Source organism: Cydia fagiglandana, chromosome 10 (genome assembly GCF_963556715.1).
Source record: "Cydia fagiglandana chromosome 10, ilCydFagi1.1, whole genome shotgun sequence".
Lineage (NCBI taxonomy): Eukaryota > Metazoa > Arthropoda > Insecta > Lepidoptera > Tortricidae > Cydia > Cydia fagiglandana.
Genome location: NC_085941.1, coordinates 13271069 through 13284584, shown reverse-complemented (window position 1 = coordinate 13284584; position 13516 = coordinate 13271069). Strand labels below are relative to the sequence as shown.

General features: G+C 36.7%; 1 long non-coding RNA gene across 1 annotated transcript; it reads left to right on the top strand.

The window, feature by feature from the left end:
* The first annotated feature begins 1423 nt into the window (after nucleotides 1–1423).
* LOC134668232 (uncharacterized) lies at nucleotides 1424–11478 on the top strand. Its single transcript, XR_010098746.1, has 3 exons — nucleotides 1424–3772; nucleotides 9537–10222; nucleotides 10299–11478. It is a non-coding gene; the product is annotated as an uncharacterized LOC134668232 (long non-coding RNA).
* Nucleotides 11479–13516: the final 2038 nt, after the last annotated feature.

Sequence of the window (13516 nt, the reverse complement as noted above, 5' to 3'; positions counted from 1 at the left end):
CTACTTTTATTATGGCACCAACCCCGAAACACGAAAAAAAGTTTTACATTTTCATACATTTTGGCTGATCAGATGTCGACGTTTTCTATGGAAAAGCCGATTTTTTCCCCGATTTTAGGGTTGGTCCCATAGTACCTAAAAGTAGCTCAGTTTAGCGAGTAAAATCAACCCCTGGATTTAAAGCCCCATGGTCAGACACATACTGTATATCTTTAGATCTACCGATGACCAGTTAAGTGTTGCTGGTACCAAGTAGCCTAATTATTAGCTTGACACTAATCTGCACGTTGTATTCTCACAGTGCACGTAACAATCCGGATGTTGTTCGCAATTTACCTAAGGACCTTTAATAACAGATAGGCATCGGTCGACCACGTGAAGCCGCGTTTAGTTCCCGCCAGAGACTAGTCAATAATAAAGAGTACCCATTCAAGTCGGTTAAAAGTAGGGACTGAATAGAACAAAGTGTAAGAGTGTCAAGTAAACGTTACATTTGCAAAGAAATTTGACATTATGATGACATTACCACACTTTGTCATTGCTAACGCATGCAGAGTTAGCTTGGTCCAACTCTATTCCATGTCTAGATTCAAACAAAGCGCGGGACCAACCTAATTCTGCCAGGTTCAGGTTTGGTTACTACGATTCACGATGCTCGATAAAAATATCGACAAATTACTACCTAAAGAGAACCTCCTTATAAATATCTTTTTCCTTAAAAATATTTATATCAGTAAAGAGGAAACCGAGGCAGGGTGGAGGCCTGAGTCTATATGCTAAGTTGCGTTCCTTAATTATTGTATCCAAAATCCAATCCAATCCAATTAGACTTACTGGCCTTATTGCTATAGCGAAGCTATGGCAGAGAACAAAGGAAGGGAGTGTATGATTGTCCTACGGCCAAAGGGGGTCGCGTAAAGCCCCCCATTCACACTCGTACCTTGTAGTCCGCCTCGCAGGACTACGGCGTAGGATACAGCTCACACACCCTCCTACGTTGTAGTACGTCTTGCAGGACTACGGAGCAAGAAATATACGGTACGTAGTCCGCGACCCTCATACACAATCCTACCCAATGAGGCGGACTACAAGGTAGGAGTGTGAATGGAGGGCTTAAGCCGTGATGAGTACGCTAGCCGAACCTATTTTTCAGATTTGGGCGGCTGTAGGGAGTGTAGGGCGCCAAATCTACCAAAGAGTAAACAAATATGTAAAAACGGTATCGTCTTGGGTCGTCCCATTCGTTTTTCGTCAAGTTCTTAAATTAGTCCTATTCTGCTTTCGTCACTCATTATACATTCGTCATAATCGTCGGTGGCTTTCAATGTAGAATGAGTGACGAAAGCAGAATAGGACTAATTTAAGAACTTGACGAAAAACGAATGGGACGACCCAAGACGATACCGTAAAAACTTTCAAAGCGGCGCATCTTGTAAGTTTGTAAGATACGTAAAATGGTCAGTCTTTATTATTACTTATCTCCCGGTTGGTAATTACGATATCACGACGACCGCAGTTCCAATTAGAAGCCGCCATTGAGTTCATTCATGGCGGCCATTCATCGCCGAGTCTTTGTTAGCTTCCTCGTGCTAATTGGGAGAGGTTTCTATTCAGGGAACGGGAATGCACAGTTTAGAAACAGGATTACTGTGACAGGTGAGTAAATATCCCGGGCTTTATGAAAAACATAAGGTTTTTCATAAAGAACGAATAACTGTTCAGTTATTCGTTGGAAGCATTCGGCGCTCCTCAGGGATGTTCAATACTCGACTATCACTCTTCATATGACAATAGTCAGGGGACCTATTAGCTAAGATGATAATCGTCCATCTTGTACATTGACAAATGCCCAACGAAAAGCAAAAATGTATCAGGATGCCAGAGATGCTACGGGGCTATGGGGTTGTAAAAGTTTCCCCATAGTAAAAGTTTTTCGTATGGCCATGAATGACCTACATATACACCCCTCCGGGTGACACATAACAAAATCACTGTGTATAAACGTACCTTTATTTTTATACTTATAATTTGGCGTGTCAATAAATAACTAGGCCCCATCAGCACCTTTTTAAATTGTTTTATATTAATTATAATGTGTGCCGATAGATGGCGCAAGGATGTAGGAAGCGTTTGTTAGCTATTAGGTAGGTAACTGCCTTTTATCTAACGTTTATATTCGATTTTGAACCTTATATATAAAACATTTAAGATTTTTAATGAAAATTTTAAATCGTGTATTGTTTCGGATATTATGTTAGGTAGTAATAAAACTGTTACTTAACAAAGATTTACAGGTCGTTCGTCTTTGTCTGTCACTAGAACATTTTATATTTGTAAGAAAATGACTAAATCATTTTAACTACAGCCATGTAACGGCATGTAAAGTTTTATGACCGTCCATGGTTAAGAACGCTAAATTACTTCTCTATTGTTCAGGAACTACGCAGGTAACTAGATACACGTATAGTATATAATACTATAGGTGGTATTATGCTAATTACTACCCTAGTGCGGTAACTAGCACTTTACTTGCGTATGTCGAAAATTTAATAAAATTTAAAATTTATTCGAAAGTATAAAATTTTTCGCTACTTGTATCATAATTTATTATTTATATAATTATAAAACCGAGGTTTTACAATCATTATATGATTTCAAGCTAACATAACATTCGTTATGAAAAGGGGATATTAACCATGTACTTATACCATGTCAAACCATGCACACAAATACAAATATACATGGTAAATAGGTACCCCGTTTTTATAGCAGTCTACAAATTATTCTAAGACCTTGACTAAACTAACTAGATCAATCTACATGTAATACACTACCTACTTTATTCGTTCTACTGAGTGTTTTCTTGTGGGTAGTAAGACTTGTAAGGTTGTCACGGGACGCAATGGAGTGCATACATTACCAACACAGGTCGCTGCTATTCAGGTCGTGACGAACATGCGTATGCGACGATGGACGAAAACAGCCGGGTCAGGGTTGCTGCACACTGTATTGTGTAGGCACGCTTATAATATGACAATTCACTGTTTGCTATATTTGTTCATTGTTTCTTAATTGCGGAAACCTCTAGAGGCTGCATCACCAGTTAATATACTTCGATATTAGCTGAGAATGTTGAAATATTTAACACTACCATCAACAGGGGTGAATAGGGATGGTTGGGGTGAATAGGGACAAAACTTAAAATGTGATTTTCCTGACATTTGTTTTAATAATTCCATAGTGAAAAAAGGACATAGAGTGCTCACTCCATAAATTAATTTTGTATCAAAACTAATTAATTTTATTTTCCTAGTCGACATCTAGCAATGAGTAGCGGAATTATCAGTACTGCTTATAGGTACTATATTTCTCTATGAAAATACCTACTTACACACAACGATAAAACGATATGGATATGGATTATCTGAAAACGATATGGATTAGATATGTCAGTGTCAAATGTGACGTTTCTTCAAACAAAAACGTCACTTTTGACGACACATCTAATTAAATCCATATCGTTTCTAGATCTATGTATTAATTGACGTATCTTAAATTAAGTTCGAATCGGGCAGCACTATTCTGTTCTGTCAGTGGTCGCTGTCAATCAGCAGCTATCAAGAGGAAGCGGCAACCCTATCAAGAGGAACTTCCCTACGGGCCATTACCCGCCCGTTTCCGTCGGCAGCGGCGCATATCCGCTCCGCTGATGATAAACAAAGGGTCAAAGGGTCTTCCGGTCTGCGGGCTCCCAGAAAGCCGAGGAGTGTTTGTGAGTGCTAATTCAAACTAAGTTTTTATAGCGTCTTATTCTGAACACCATTGTTTAACTCAAGTAGTACCTAGTATTAGTAAACCACTTTATTGTACAAAAAAGAAAACATGAAAAACAGACCATTAGTAAAGAGTAATGTATGTACTTAGTTGTAGGTCTACAAAAGTCTTCGTCACGGCTTAAGTTTGTCAACTTTAATTCTCTTTATTATACTGTGCTACCACCAAGGTCTTCATACATAGCCACATATATATATACCCATAGGACTAAAGCTACATTCGTCTTTTTAAATCGTTTTCATCTAAACGCGGAAATCAAAGAAAATGTTCTTAGATTCGGGTCAAGTTAACTCTGCATAGACGTTGCATTAACAAATACCTATATATATGACATTTTATGTTTGTACTTCCATACTGTGTCATGTTGCAGTTGGCGCAGAATTCGCTAAATCGGACTCTATGAGACATAACGGTCTAAATTAATTTCAATTTAATTAGGTATCTAACAAAGTTACATAACTTTCCTACTTTGTTACCCGTTTTTTAATGATTATTAACACCTGCTACCAAAGCTAGCTACAGGTATACATATACAAGCTTTTTTAGAAATGCTCTCCCAGCGTATTTGAATGAACTCACACCGAGCATGAACGAAGCTGCTGACGGCCCGCATTCCATCCGTGTTGACCGACCACACCTGCCGCCACCCACACGGCCAAACAATGCAAGATTACCCGGCAACGTTACACGCTGTATTTATATAGCTAAGCCTTAGAATGTTAGTTCTGGTAGATAAACCGCTTTAATATCTTAATTTACTTTTAGTACCTACTTACTATAGTACCTGTAGTTGAATCAGCATCAAGTAGCCTATAAAACAATGGGCCTAAAGTATATGCCATCCCTGGGTTTACTTTTCTAAATTGGAATGTATCTCCACAGTTCGCGTTCAAAATTATCTGTCAAACCGTCACAGTCTAATTGTATTGGTCTACATTATTTTTATAAACTAAGAGATACTTTACTAGTGGGGCGCCATCCTAAGGAAGGGTAGAAAGGATAAGGAAAGCGCAAACCTTTACTGTACCGCCGGTGTACACTTTATTATGCTGATTTCTGGAGACAATTTTAGTCTTCTCATTAGTATTATTGATTGCTTTGTCAATCAGATAAGAAGAAATGAAATATTTTTAAGTAATTTATCGAAACAATTAGAATTCTAAATTATTATATAGGTATATACTTATTACCTTGTTGTGTTCTTGTGGTTCGGCCACACTAAGTAAACGTGTCGTTTATTTTACGTGGACTTCCTTAGTTTTGACAATTTCCGCTAGCGATCTTTTAAAAGTTAAAAGCAATATTAAATTTTTATTGCAGTTTCTAGAATAAGTCTACAGCCAACTCCTTTGTTATTCTTAAGTATTTGATAGCATCTTTCGTCAGTGCAACTCAGTTGTAAAGTTACTTTAAACCGCGCAAAATCGTGCGTTTCGACCGACATTGCATCACGCGAGTATGATCCATTATAATGAGCCGGTTCGTTGAACCTTGCCAACAATGATACCTATGCTACAATCTTTGTCCTCTAACACCTATATTTTGCGAATAAATAGAGAGGTTTACAAGTAGCTATTGGTTCAATCATCATGCAGACCATCTTCACAGATTGCCTAGTACACAAACCAAATGAACCCCTGCTCAAGGGGGTTGATAAGTGACCATTGAAAATTAAAGAGTTCCACTATTTGCTCTCTAGCTTCATCATTAACAATTCCACTTAGGGTCGGTTGCACCAAACTGTTCGTATCGTTAAAGAGTTCGCTAAACTTTTATGTATGGAAAGTTTCATAGTAAGGCGCCGGGGCGCGCCGGCCGACGTTGATCAGTCTGTCAAATGTGGTTGGTGCAACTGGCCTTTAGTGTTGTGTATGTTAGAAAAATAAACCAAATTAGCTAAATAGCAGTTGCTGGTAAGCCAAGTGGCAGTACCCACCATCTGGTTTTATCATCAAAACAATTCGATACTACCAAAATATCGAGTTGTCATGGGTAGGTACCTACCCTATTTGTATATGCTTACAGAGTTGCTAACTGAAACGAATACCGGTGGTGGGTAAAATCGAACGCAAGATTTATTTCGTTCCTTTAGTCCCAGTGTGTAACTATAAATTCGGTAATCAATTTTACGAAATGGGAATTTTAAATTCCAGTTCACTACAAATATATTCGCCTCATCTTAATTCATTAATGTAGAAGTATGTACAGATTGAATGGTTCTATTATAGCAATGTACAAATTGCAGAACATTCCCAAAAAGCGGAAACGTTCTCGAGAATGTTCTCAGAACATTCCTGCAACATGGAAATTATTGTTTAAACAAGAGAATATACTTGAAATAAAGTTTAAATAGGCATAACTTAAAACTAAATGTTATTATGCATATATTATTGTCTATTACAGTTAGATATTTTGTTGATGTGATAAATTTACCAATAAGTTGCTTAAATTCTCACTGTATATCAGAGAACATTTCGACTTTCTTACAATTTTTTCCAAAATTTTTTTTTGTTTCATTAGAATCTAGAGGCCTCTGTCTCCCGCCAATCCCGCCATGCCAAATCTCAGCGCGCTCGGACCAACTTGAAAAAATTAAAAAAAAAGTCGGCCATTTTGATTTTTTTTAATGCAATTTATTTTGTCTCGGGGCCCTCTATGACATTTGGTCGAGCACCCCCCACCTATCACGCACCGTTTAAAAGTTGCCATACAAAATAAAAGTGGCCAGTTTTCACGCAATTGTAGCATTTTTCCAAAAAAAATTTTTTCATAGGTATCTAGGGGACCCCGAGATTCCGTGACCAAAATTTCAGCGCGCTAGGACAAAATTAAAAAAGTAAAAAAAAAGTCGGCCATATTGAAAAAAAATGGCGGCGTCAAAAACTGCCAGGGTCCGTCTATGACATTTGGTCGAGCACCCCCCACCTAAGTCTGACCGTTTGGCCGGGCCGTCATACATTTTTCTGACCGGAAGCGGACGACCAAAAGTCGGCATTTTCTGGGGGTAAGGACTACACCTAAACTATCGTGAATATTCATGGTATAAACTACGATAAATAAATAAATTCTCGTTCTCGAGAACATTCTCAGAAGTTACCGAGAATTTCTCATGTGGAAAGTTTCGCAACTTTGGAAAGTTCTCGTGCGTGCATTGCTATTCTATTACCAACGAGACCACTAATTAAAGGAAAGAGGATCTAGAAATTGGGACGTTCTCATTAAAATATTTAAAAGATCCTCACATGATTACGATCCATCATAATGTGCTAAGTAGTTCATTGAACCTTCCAACAATACTGCTGGAATAATCTTTGTCCTCGACACGAGACCTACATTTGTGAATAAACAAGATCATTTAAATAGCTCTGAATATGACGCGCACACGCGTTATATGCAATCTTCTGTCAGAATCGTAACATAATTATTCGTCTATCTATGTATGTAAATAGAGCTGTTTGCTGCTCGAAGTTTCCTTGACATGACAAACAAACGAGGATCTTCCGCAGTAATTGAATTGAAATTGAAAATCTTTATTTCAGGTCTGTCCATAGTCTAATAAAACATGGTCCCAGAGTGACACAGGCCTACGTCACACTAATATGGCCGCTATATATAACGCTATCGCATATTATCATATAGCGCTGTCGCATGATGACGTAGGCTTGTGTCAGTCAGGTGACCTAGAAAAGACGGGAAGAGAGTACTAGGCGGAGCGGAGTATATTATTATACCATGGGTCTGTCGACCCATATTCTGTTAGTATATATACACGGTGCTTAAAATATGTTAGTTGAGTACATACATTGTAAAATCAATAAATTAAATTGCATTAAAAATAATAAAACAGTTAAATCTATACCAATTAAAATACATTAAAAAATAAAAATAAAATAAAAACACAAATTATTTTATTTAACATAAGGTAAAGGGCTGTTTCGGCAGGTTAAGGCTCTTGAGAGTGAGTTGAGAGTTTGTGTATTTTTTTTAAATATTACTAAGCATATCAATACCTTGAAAGCTTTTGAATATGTTATATTAGTTCTTTGTTAATAATTTAATGTATAAACTGTAGGGTTTTAGTTGAAACTTTTTTTTATATGAATTTTTTCGTGAACCTCTTATTTGGCTCCCATTTCGTGATACAAATTTAGGTCAGCTCCTAAATTCGTGAATTCGTGTCCCCTGTTTCGGCATAAAGTTTTCTTAGAGTAATTGGTGATAAATTGATAATTTGCTGATAATCATTTTAAATATTTAACGGTCTTACCTACTTACGAATAATTGTAAGGTCAAATTAAAAATAATAATAAAAAATACCGAAGTGATCCCATAAGTGTTCCGTAAACAAAGTTTTGTACGGAACACTAAAAAATGTTAAATTGAGAGCTAGCTTAAAGTTTTTTGTACTCGTCGAGTTTAATGGTTGAATTAAGACTTAGGTAAACCATATGCTGGGTACTTTAATACTTGATTAAAAGTCAAACTATTTAATTTAAATAAAAAAAATAAAAAATAAAAATGATTAATTATAATAATTATACGTTAAAAATAAACATACACAAAAATAAATGAAATTTCAATAATAAATAAAATTGTGCTAGTAGTTAATATGATAATATACGTGGAACATACCTTAAAATTTTTAACTCAGGTGACATTCAAACTCGTTTTATGAGAATTCTAGTGAAAAAAACATATACCGAATTTCGCTCATACGAAACTTCATGAAATACATTAATTGTTTTCTAATTAATTTTTTTAATTATCTTTGTTGTTATATTTAAAAACAAGCACTCAAAATGTATCTAGAAAATCCTTGATTCGTTAGTGGCACGAAATAGGAGACTCACGTAAGATAAAATGACCACTATTTCGTGAGTCGATTTATTGCAATTTTAAGTTATTTCTATGCATATATTCAATCTTTTTTCTTATCAAATCAATTACTAAGGAACCCACAGAAACACTCACAAAAACTTTTATTCGAATGGGTTTAGCTTTTCCTTCCTATAAGCTTAACAAGTGAGAGCGCGCACCTTACGCCTAAAAAAAGTGCACGCATACAACACAGCTATTCGCGGCCGTCTAACAGTTTCGACCGTCGTATTACTCTTAGTTTAATCACTAAAATATTGGTTATCATTTTATTAAAGAGATTAAATAATACAGATTTTTTTCATATATATAATTTGAATAAAATATATTTGAATTCCTTATTATTTGCGCCAGAAAAAAAACTAACGAAATAACGTACTAACACGAACTTGGGGCCGTTTACCTTATTGCCATACTGATTTGACTTGCCCAACCCAGTAATTTTGAATTGGACAGTCAAATCTGCCTGCAATCAATTTCAGATTGCCTAACTTAAAATGAATTTACATTAATCCCAAGGACATCTTGATTATTTCTTTCACAAAGATAAATGCTTTCATCAGTTCACATGCAGCAAATGTATGATGGTGTCTGTGAAAGATCGCGAAAGCAGCAACCATATTAGTAAGCCATTATCCATGGCTACGACTACGCTATGTCAAGAATATCCAAGATGAAACAAAGACTGAAACTTGCGACATTGGCATGTTAGATTCAATAGCCAAGCAGCCGACTGAACCACTTTGATACAGCCGACCTTTGTTGCTCGGTAGGGCTTAACCTTTTAACTAACAAAAGGATAAACCGATAATCGTTGTGTCCGTCAGGTCATCAGTCAGCTGAGATGAAAGTGGCCGATCTTGAAGAATGGGCACGATATGAAAGCAGCCGCGTGACAAATGAGGCCGAGCTCATTGTTGTAACAGCTTTGTATTAAGTAAAACAGATCATGATGGAATGCAGTAATGACGTGCGCCACACAAAGCGAAGTGAGATGTCTTGAGCAAAGAGACTTTACGAGTATACCCTGAATAGAGTTAGTACATATAGTACTTGTACTTATATTGATTTAAACTTTCGCGCATATCCGAATTTGCAATGCAAATATGCTGAACCAAAGAGATTTATAAGTGCTGAACACTACAAAGTCAACAAGGGGTTGTTATTTTAATAAATTAGAGGACCACTTCAGGTTCTCCCAGGAATTACCAACGATCCGCGGGCCGTCGGTTAAGGACAACAACTACATAATTATGCTTACCAGTGGCGGCGCGTCCATAAAAGCCGATTCCCACCGGCTTGCCTGTTTTTGGACGTTTGAGCAGAGTTGTAAAGGAAATATATAAGCCAAATTAGCCCCGGCTTGCTAATGGATATGTTTGACGCGCCGCCACTGATGCTTACAGAATAGTCCAAATACTAATACCCTTATTTCGACTTCGTTTTAAGTCCTCGCTATTACTTAGTTCAGTTGCGTTGCGAGAATTTTTGTATTTTTAGACCAGTGTTTTAGGTTACGAGAATTTTTGTATTTTTAGACCAGTGTTTTAGGTTACGAGAATTTTTGTATTTTTAGACCAGTGTTTTAGGTTACGAGAATTTTTGTATTAAACATTTTTTCAACAAGACACAAAGATTTTGCGATTTTTTAGTTTTATGATTAGTGGGCCACAGCTGTGGCCACAGCTAAATCCGGAAACGAGAAGAGAAGCCGAAAATGCTTTCTTTGAAGGTGTGCGACGTGTGCGTATTTAGTGGATGTTTTAATTCACGACAATATTATTATGTTTTATTCCACAAGGGTCCATATAATAGGTCTATAATTAGTCGATATCTTATCGAATTTTACAGATGGGCAATCACGTAGGTAAGTACCGTGACGTGAGGTCAGCGTTGTTGTGACAATGGCTAATCTTTCACAAAGAGGTTGCTTTATCATTGGTCGGCGATTATACGATCCGTATGAAGGGCAGATAACGAGATATATATTGTTGAAAAAGTAAGATAACCAGGGCACAATTCCATTTTATCCATATATCGTTGACGTAGGTATTCACGTGGTGTTCACTTAAACAAATCTCAATTGCCAAAAGGATGTCTAAGTAGGTATTTCAACTTTTCTACGTATTTTATTAGAAAACTACTTTGCGTAATTTGCAAAATTATTATGTTGGGATGTATTTATGTACCTATAGGTATGTGGCCAGCTAAAAATTTAGTTATGGAAGTAATAAAATGAGTGACCGATTCAACGTTCTTATTATTTTATTACTTATCACCACTTAAATGCGGCTATGGATGCGACAGGCAAGGCTATCGAAGTATCGACGTGACATCTTCCAATTCCCGGTGCCGGTAGCGCCAGCAACGTTGCAACAGTAATGTTGCTGTAGTCGTTATCTGTATGTCACACTAAGTTTAAAAGAAACTAAAAGATACTATGGCTAAACTAGCTTAATCATAAAGGGAGATAAAATTGGAACGTTTGTAGTCTGTACGTACAGGCAATTACTATGTTGTTAAGGTTTTGCATTTATAACAACCGCTACTTGGAAGAAATCTCGAGCAAGAACGACCGTAAGATCTCTAAATCGCTATTAGATAAGATTTTACCGTATCTGGGCTTAAGTTTATTGCTTTAATTATGATTAAATAGATTTAACTGCCGCGAATATGTCGTCCTAAGATTATAAGTGTTATTATAACATCTATTGACAACCTGCCGGCGTATTATGGATGGTTTTATCCACGTGATAAAATAATTGTCACTTTTTAGGGTTCCGTACCTAAAAAGGAAAAAACGGAACCCTTATAGGATCACTCGTGCGTCTGTCTGTCCGTCCGTCTGTCACAGCCAATTTGCTCCGAAACTACTGGACCAATTAAGTTGAAATTCGGTACACATATGTAAGTCTGTGACCCAAAGACGAATATGTAACGTCATCTAATGAATTGTAAACGTAAGGGCTACTTTTGGGGGGTAAAAGATAAAATTTAAAAACAAAGTTTTGCAAACTATATCGTGTTACATATCAAACGAAAGAGCTCATTGTGAGAATCTCAAATATATATTTTTTATAAATTTACGATAAATAGTTTAGAAGTTATTCAAGAAAATAGACAAAAAATGACCATTCCCCCCCCTCTATCTCCGAAACTACAGGGTCTAAAATTATGAAAAAAATACACAAAATAGTCCTTTACCTAAAGATGACAGGAAAACCTATTAGAAATCTACAGTCAAGCGTGAGTCGGATTTAAGAACATAAATGCGGTTTAGGTTTTTTAGGGACACAGCCGCAATGGTTTAAGTGAAACGTGATGTAGACAGCTATTGCGAAGGCCCTAGGCCGATATCCGCATAAGGCCGAAGGCCCGAAGCATCCCGAAGAGGCCTGCCTTTAGCTTCAAGCATGAGTCGGAATGACGACAAAAAATGCGACTATAGTTAAACGTAACAAGTCTGCAGCGATTTTGATAGCCCACGCAGTGCAAGTGTCATATTAAACGTCAAACTTCTATGAAATTATGACGTATTAACAACACTTACACTGCGTGGACTATCAAATCAGCTGCAGACTGTTATTGGTGGGACTATAGGCTGTATCTGGCACACAGCCGCATTAGTACAAGTGTAGTACTGATTGATTAGGTTACTATTGTTACGTGTTTTAAAAAGCACTATACAGGGTGGCCAAAAAAATAACTAAGTGTATTCCCGTTGCCAACGTGCAACCCCGAAATTGCGAGGAAAAATTTGGCTGTTTCATACATTTTGGGTGGTTCGTTTTCTATGGAAGGATACATTTTTTTTTCGCGATTTCGGGGATGGTCCCATAGTAAAAGTTGTAAAGCTCAGTATAATCTGAAAACCTCCCCGGCTACGGGAATGCACTTATTTTTTGGCCACCCTGTAGGTATTATCTCTCTTCGGCCTTCGCTTTTAAAACACTTGCGGAAGTTGTAGGAAGCGCGACCCGTCGGACGCTCCGAGCTATTAGCCCTAGGCGGAGCTCGGTCTTCAGTCTTCGTATTTGGACACTTGTAATACTGTTCGGCATTTAATCTTCCTATGTAAGCTACTTCAAGTATTCAAGTAGTTTATTTGCATTCATGTTGTACATAAGATCTTATGAAATAAAAGTTTCAAACATGAGCCCCGTTAGGGCATGGCAATCCTTATAATATAAGTAACTTAAGCTAACTTAAACTAATGTGTTTTTACACTAGGTAACAACTGTAACAAGCTTATTAGTTATTGTACAGAAAAATGACATTTTATAATTTGTCATTTAAATATTCATTCACAGAATAATAGGTTTTTGTTATAAGCATTTGTTTTAGTTTATTTGAAAAAAAAAACACTTTCTTTTTCTTCTTTTTTAATTTGTTCAGGTACTTTATTATATAATTTTATCGACATTTTTAAAGGGCCAGTAGAATGTAGTTTTAATCGGGAGGGTGGTGGCATTAATCTTGAACTGTATCTAGATGGGTATGTCTCCTCGTTTTGTGTAAAATTCTGTGTATTTATGTACAAATTTGCAAGGCTCCAAAATGTAAAGGCAGGGTAGAGTAAGTATTTTATATTTTACAAAGTATGGTTTGCAACTATCCGGTTCTTCAATATTGACGATTATCCGTATCAGGTTTTTTTGCTTAATGAAAAGGGATACTTTGCATAGTTGCAGAGATACCTATAAGCCACCACGCCAGAAAACTTCATGTTACATCTGGTTTGTAATTGACCCAATCGGGTTTTTTAAGACGTTTCACTCACGTCACGTTACATGTACAAAAAAAATTG